Consider the following 7,453-nt stretch of genomic DNA (forward strand, 5'->3'; position numbering starts at 1 on the left):
CAAGGGTGGTTGATTGAAATTGTTAAAATTATTAACTTGATAGTTACCTTGGTAGTTTGGTCTCTGTTGCTGGTTCCATCCTTGATTATGTTGAGGACGAAAGTAGTTGTTGTTACTAACAAAGTTCACATCCTCATGGGTTTTAGGGCAGTTATTCCCTGAATGCCTAGTGTTTCCACATACTTCACATGTCATGCAAGAATTATGAATATGCATGACTTCTTGCTTCTCATTGGCTCGATCTTCAAGCTTCTTCATCAGCAGGTCCATCTTAGCACATAACTTGTCCACCTCTTTGAGTTGATGCATACCTCCACCCCTCTTGCGGGTTTGAACACGTTCTTCATTCCAACCTTGATTGGAGGCCATCTTCTCTACAAGAGTTGTTGTAGCTGGTATGGTGAGTGATAGGAATGCTCCTTCAGCAGCAGCATCCATAGTCTTATGAGTACTGTTGGTCAACCCGTGGTAGAAAATCTGCATGAGTAGCCAATTCTCCATCTCATAATGAGGACATTCCGCAATGTAATCTTAAAAGCGTTCCCATGCCTTAGGGATAGATTCATCATGTTGTTGCTGAAAGCTTGAAATTTTCCCATGCAGAGCATTGGTCTTGCCTGTGGGAAAGAACTTTGCTAGAAAAGCAATAGAGCAGTTATCCCATGTAGTATTTCTATTCTTATTGGCGTAGAACCATTGCTTGCCCTTCCCCAAGAGTGAGAATGGGAAGAGGCGAAGTAATATGGCATCTTGGGTTACTCCTTTGATGGTGAAAGTGCTACAGATCTCTAGAAAGTGTTGGAGATGTGCACTCGCATCTTCATGTGCCTTCCCACAAAACTAGTTTGCTTGCACCATGTTAATGAGAGCTGGCTTGAGCTCGAATCCATTGTCTCCAACATTGACTGTTGGTCCAGTACGAATGTTGGTTGTAGTTGGAGCAGAGAATTCACAAAGAGTCCTATTAGACTTAGCTTTAAATTCAGGTGTGAAGCTGTCTTATATGGTTGTCTTCTGACTTTAAAGCTGGAACTTTCTTGAGTTTAGCTCTGGTCCTTCTGATTAATGCTTCTGGATCTTTCACGTAGTTTGCCGGAAGGTCAAAACCGGTCATACATTACCCCGCATAAGATACACAAGTAGACAAAACAAGGGTAAGCCTGTTTGAGTAGAGGTCAATGGTTGTCTTCAATCCCATCAATAAGTATAAGTTTATCAATACTTCCTTTGCCTAGCTACCTTCCCTAACAACAATGCCAAAAATGCTTGTTGGTATTTATTAATGTGTCACTTGTTTTAAGTAGCCACCTATTATAAACCTATATCTCCTAACATTACTTTACTAGGTTGTCATCCCTAGTGATGATGCCAGAGATGCTTGTTGGTACTACTCAGCATTACTACTAGAATAATACTAAGTAGTTCTTTATCATTTTATGTGACTAGAAAGAATATATAAATATATGATTAAAAAAGATCTGCAAGCGCACAGATAATATACCATTGTAGCACTTTACCCGAGAGTATTCTAGGTATCGTTATTTATATTTTTACCACAGGGAAGGTCTAGCAAGGACATGTATTGATAACTTATACTATTGAAGAAGAAATAAACCATAACCAATGTTCTACTCATAATAGAGGTAAGTCATAGGATAAGATATATATATATATATATATATATATATGATAAGTATTGATCAATAATAATGATAAATCACTCATAGTACTCCTTTCTATGGCATTAGCATGGTTAGGTAGAATATTAGAGGAATAATTCCTAAGTTATTCCTAATTATAAGTCAAATCATACATTGATTAGTGCAATTATACATAGTAGTCATTGCTAAGATCATCCTCGTATCAACACATAAGGGATATTACTAAGGAAGATTAAGAACAGAGCTTGCTCTTCCTTCGTAACCAAACCCTACATGCGCCTATATTCAGGGAGTGGACTACAAAGGACTCAACGGGAGTGTCACATCCGCGATGTACCACATAACCTAGAATATAAGGTGTATCCACAAGTAAACAATATATAAGCACCACACTTACACAATGTCAACCACTCACCCCATGCACAGCGAAGCAAGTGCTATATGCACTTATGCATGGATATAATGATAAACTAGCTATACTAAGCATATAATCAAAGTAGATGATGAACATTATAACAAAAAACATGAATAAGATGAATACTAATATTATCATAACAATTGTAACTAGCATATAAAGTAATGGAGATACAAAAGAGAGAGGGTACAAAGATTATATTGAACGATGCTCTTGACAAGATCGGGAATCCAAGCGAAGCTTGCTTGCCTCCCTCTAGACCTAGTCTAACTAGCTATGCCCTAGAATATGGTGGAGCTCTAAGGATGATTAGGGTTTTTGTCTTCTCAAATGACTTATGCCTTCAGGGGGGCAGGGGCTGATATATATAGGCCGGAGCGTCCAACATGAGCCCTTGGATCGAACCGACTTAAAGAACAACATAAATGCAACCTAGGAGGCGGTGGAGAACCGATATTGCAATGAGGGCAGATTGGTGGGCCCCAAGGGTTGAGCGGCTTATAGGTGGGGCTAGTCGGTCCCACCTAGAGACATCTCGACCTCTACTTCGGTGTGGAGTCCTCCCGAGTCTTCTGGTGTCCATTTCACTGCGGATAAGCGCAATTAAATCTGACATGTAGGTCCACCTTGATGGTTTTCTGAATAAACCCTATAGAAAATATAGATTCACCAAAACTCATGAAATTTGTTAGTTTAAACCCCTAAACCTTCATTGGTGATTATATTTATTCCCTTATACAAGTTATATTGATGGTTTATAATGATTGTTAACTACTGTCAACAACCAGTTAATGCATTGGTCTTCATTAATGATATTTCTGGTTACCACATCGGTGACCTACACTTCAACAAATTGAAAATACGAGAAAGTCAACTTCATTAGGTAGTAGTGGTGACATACTATGTTTGCATGAACTTTGGGGAGTACTTGGACATGTAGTGTGTAATGACTTGGTTTAAATTTATTATGGTTTGTATGAAATTTCATTGTGGGATGGATGATCATTGCAATATACAACATCTTACTTAATTAGTTTCACTCTTAATATGTGCATACAATATTCAATGCAAAGAAACTGTAAAAGAAAAGAAAAGAAAAGAAAAGAAAGAGACATTCAGTCCCAGTTGATAACTGGGACTGGAGGTGTAATACGTGGCAGCGCCTGGGGCCTAGGTTGGAGCCGCCTTTACTCCCGGTTGGTATTACCAACCAAGACTAAAAGTGCCAAATCAATCCCGATTGAGGGAACCAGGACTAAAGCTGGGCCTTTAGTCTTGGATTGGTAGTCCCCATTGGGAAACTAGGACTAGAGGGGGTTTCCCAACTAGGACAGAAACCCACTCTTGCACTAGTGTTAGCCCAGGGCATAAATAGATCTAATTAGTTTTCATGAAACTACATTTGACATTTTGTGACCTGGTCGAAGCTAGTACACACAAGAACATTATGATCGGGTTAATTACTAGGAGGATTATTGTAGAAGAAACTACAACACCACCCGCGCCTACTCCTACTTAGAGACGACATAGGACAACGATGAGGGTCACCGCTGATGAGGAGAAGAGTCATCTTATGCCAAAGCTGATGACACTACTGCTATGGATGACCGTCGGCACCTCCTTGACCTGGTGAGGGGCCACTCATCCCAAACGTGGTGGCACCAAAGGCTCCTCTCCACCCACCTAGGGAGCGATTGTTGATGAGTGTGCCATGGTAGCTAGAGGCAGCGACATCTCCTTGGCTGCATGAGGAGCTAGTGGCCGCCATGGCATAGCCTGAGGAGGGTCGGCCATGGCCATGGGTGCCATGATAGCTGGAGGCTATGATGGCTCCTCGACCGCACGCGCCACAGCAGCCGGAGGCCATAGTGGCTCCACGGCCACGGTGAAAGACCTAGTTTGGTTTTGATAATTGATGAAACCTTTATACTAACCTTGCTATCTAAGTGTTGTGCGAGATAGGTTGGTACATCCAAGTGTGGAGCATCGTGGCACTCAAGAGATGGTGATGATCACATGAAATGATGAGATGGCCACATGTGATGATGATCATGTGCTCAACATGGAAAAGATGAAAGAGAAAAACAAAACCCTATGGAGATCAAGGTAAATGTATAAATAGGGATTTTGTTTTAGTGATCAAGACACTATAGAGTGTGTGATCGCAATTAGGATAGATGGTTGTACTATTAAGAGGGGATCTCTAATAGACAATTCGATCATCTAGTGCCACTAGGTGTTGGACTTCATGCATTGCATTTAGGCCTAGTCCACTTCAGAGATCAAGTAAAAATATTTATTGAAAATATTTTAAGAAATGCTAACTTGGCTCTTACATGTTTTGAGAAAACACTTTGAGAGTTAGCATCGCTTGTGGAAACGAGCTCGAGTTGCCATAGATCAATAAGTGACAAAGTTTGCAACTTAGCGAGCTTATGGTGGTGTCTAGGTGGCACCGCCACCCCCTGTCCAGTGGCACCACCACCCCTAGGGCGGTGCCTACTTGGGCTCGGCAGAGAAGCATGGTTAGGGTTTGGGCGCCGCCCCTACCAGTGTACACTGCCATTGGTGAGGCGGTGACCACCGTAGGGTGTCCGGTGCTACCTCCCTATTTTTCTTGAGGCTGGCAAAAATGAGTTTGAGCACAGGGGGTCATAGCCATGGGCACCGCCGCCCAATGTCCGGTGCACCGCCCTATTTTTCTAGAGAGGGCCACTTTTGGGGAGTTTGCTAGGATGGTCACCGCCACCCCTAGGGCGGTGCCACCGCCATGCCTTGTCCGGTGACCAACGGCTAGTCAAACTAGCCGTTGGGTGACCATTGGAGGGGCACCGCCACCCCTAGGGTAGTGGCACATCGCCCTATCCGGTGTCCATGCAGAAACAACCCCAAAGGTCCAACGGCTCTATTTGCTTGTGTGGCTATAAATAGAGGGTGTGGCCAGTCTTGACCACTCTCTTGGCACCTCATACACTTGTGCACTCCCTTTGGGAGCTGAGCAAACACAATCCACTCACTTGCACACTTAATTTCATCATTTGAGTGAGATTGATGAGCCTCTAGTTCATTGCATTGAGTTGCATCATCTTGTGGCACTAGTTGGGTGATTTGGGTTGGTCGTGATCTTGTTACTCTTGGTGTTTGCCAACACCTAGATGACCCAGTGATTGGAGGTTCATTGAGCGGAGTTGGTGATTGTCTCCAGCCTTGATCGATTGCTTATGAGGGGTTCTTGACCTTTCCCCGGTGGAGAGCCAAAAGGTACTCTATTGGATTGCTCGTATCATTGAGCTACCTCACTTTTGGGTAGGTTCTTGCGGCGCCAAGTGTTGGCTAGGTGTTTGATACCAATTAGCTACCAAACCACCAAGTGTTGGTCAACACAACGAGGACTAGCTTGCCGGCAAGCATGTGAACCTTGGGAGAAAATCTTATGTCTATTGTGATTGCCATTCTCCCGATGATTGATTGGATATTCATTGATTGGTTCATCTCTCTTGCCCTAGTGGTATAATCTCCTGACACTCTCTTGTATTTACTTTATTTACATTCTTTTCTAGTCAAGCTCTTTAGTGTAGTTAGTCTTTGAGAGCTTGTTAGTTTGGTTAGTGAGGCTCTTTAGTTAGTCTTTGAGAGCTCACTAGCTTAAAGAGTAGTGACATAGGCTTTGTGTGAACCTAGAGATCATAGCTACTAGAATTATTAGGATAGGTGGCTTGTAACCCTTGTAGAGCTAGATCAAAATTGTATTTTTCCATTTAGGTTACTAACCTTGCGCTCTAGGGATTTTGTAGAGATTTTATTAGGCTATTTACCCCCCCTCTAGCCATATTAGGACCTTTTCAAGTGGTATCAGAGCCGTGGTCACCGTTTGATTGAAGGCTTAACAACCTCTGTGTCAAAAGATGCCTCAAGTTGTGTTCAACCAATGGGGGGAAACCACCTTTCTTTGATTACACATGCTATGATTATTGGAAGAGAAAGATAAAGATGTATCTTGGTTCAATCAATGATCAAGTGTGGGATGTGACCGAGAGTGATTATGTGATTATTGATCCCACCAATCTCACCAACCAAGATAAGGCCAACAAGCAATGCAATACAATGGCTCTCAACACCATCTACAATACCATTGATTCCAAGGTGTTTAAGCAAATCAAGGATTGTAAAAGAGCTAGTGAGGTGTGGAAGAGATTGGAAGAAACATATGAGGGCACACCGGTGGTGAAGAGTGCTAAGTTGTATATCCTCAAGGACAAGTTGATAAGCTTCAAGATGAAGGATGATGAGAGCATTTCAGAGATGTTCCATCGATTGTAAGTGATTGTTAATGACTTGAAGGCTTTGGGAGAGAAGATAAATGATGATGATGTCTCTCATCGGTTCTTGATGTGCTTACCTCCAAGATTTGAGATGTTAAGAATGCTCATCATAAGAGGAGGATTGAAGTAATTAACCCCTAACCAAGTACTAGGTGATATCATGACACAAGAGACATACCGTGTAGAAAGGGAGGGAGTTTGACGAGGACATCACACCATCACATACAAGCCAAGGAGAGGAGGAGGTCCAGCATGGGTGTCCGATTCATCTTTCTCATGGTGGAGGCCCAGTCCAACTGAAGTTGGAGCCCATCTCGGGTTCCAGGACTAGTCTATCATAAAATTGGTCACACGGGCATGTTCGAGCTCCATTTTTGACAATCCACATATGTATGGAAAGATAATTAGATAAGGAAGCCAATGCAAGTGGTCTCACATCAAAAGCCCTTCATAATCAACAGGAATCATCGAAACAAGTCAGCGTCCAGAATCTACTAGGGTGCTGCGACACCGTCTTTTGGTCCGTTGGACTATATATCGTGTTTGGGCCCATTAGGGGTGCGTCCAGGGGGGTGACATCCAAGATTCTATAATTAGCAGCCATCACTCTCCTTAGAGTTTGGGTTTTGTTTAGTTCTTGATTTCCTTGTGAAACAGACGTTGTTTTGCTGCAACTGTGCCGCCAAGGTCGCTTGCTGTGAACCTGGGCCCCAGTTCTTGATCTTGTTCGCATGTGGTGATTAGTCCTTTCGAATAAAGACTTGAACTCCTTCTCATTATCATAAGCCTCATATTTATTTGCAATTTCATATTGTGTTCATCCTGTTCTTGCTTGTGTTCTCGATTCGCTTGCAGGAAAGCCTTCTCAGCGAGGTCAATCATGTTCGCATGGTTGATAACCAATGGAGCAGTGGTGTAATGGTTGCGGGGATTCGAAATAGTCTTGGTTTGAAGCCTAGATCGTGAACATTGAGTCTCCACCAATCGACGCTATCGTACCTATTAGAAGATCGGGCCTTGTCTACATCAGAGTTGACAAGGATGAGAAGAAGGAA

The 7,453-nt window shown here is 42.7% G+C and overlaps 1 non-coding gene across 1 annotated transcript; it reads left to right on the top strand.

Moving 5' to 3' along the window:
• Positions 1 to 499: 499 nt before the first annotated feature.
• LOC136530034 (small nucleolar RNA R71) lies at positions 500 to 605 on the top strand. Its single transcript, XR_010777543.1, has one exon. It is a non-coding gene; the product is annotated as a small nucleolar RNA R71 (small nucleolar RNA).
• Positions 606 to 7,453: the final 6,848 nt, after the last annotated feature.

The sequence above is a fragment of the Miscanthus floridulus genome, chromosome 19 (genome assembly GCF_019320115.1).
Source record: "Miscanthus floridulus cultivar M001 chromosome 19, ASM1932011v1, whole genome shotgun sequence".
Classification (NCBI taxonomy): Eukaryota; Viridiplantae; Streptophyta; class Magnoliopsida; order Poales; family Poaceae; genus Miscanthus; species Miscanthus floridulus.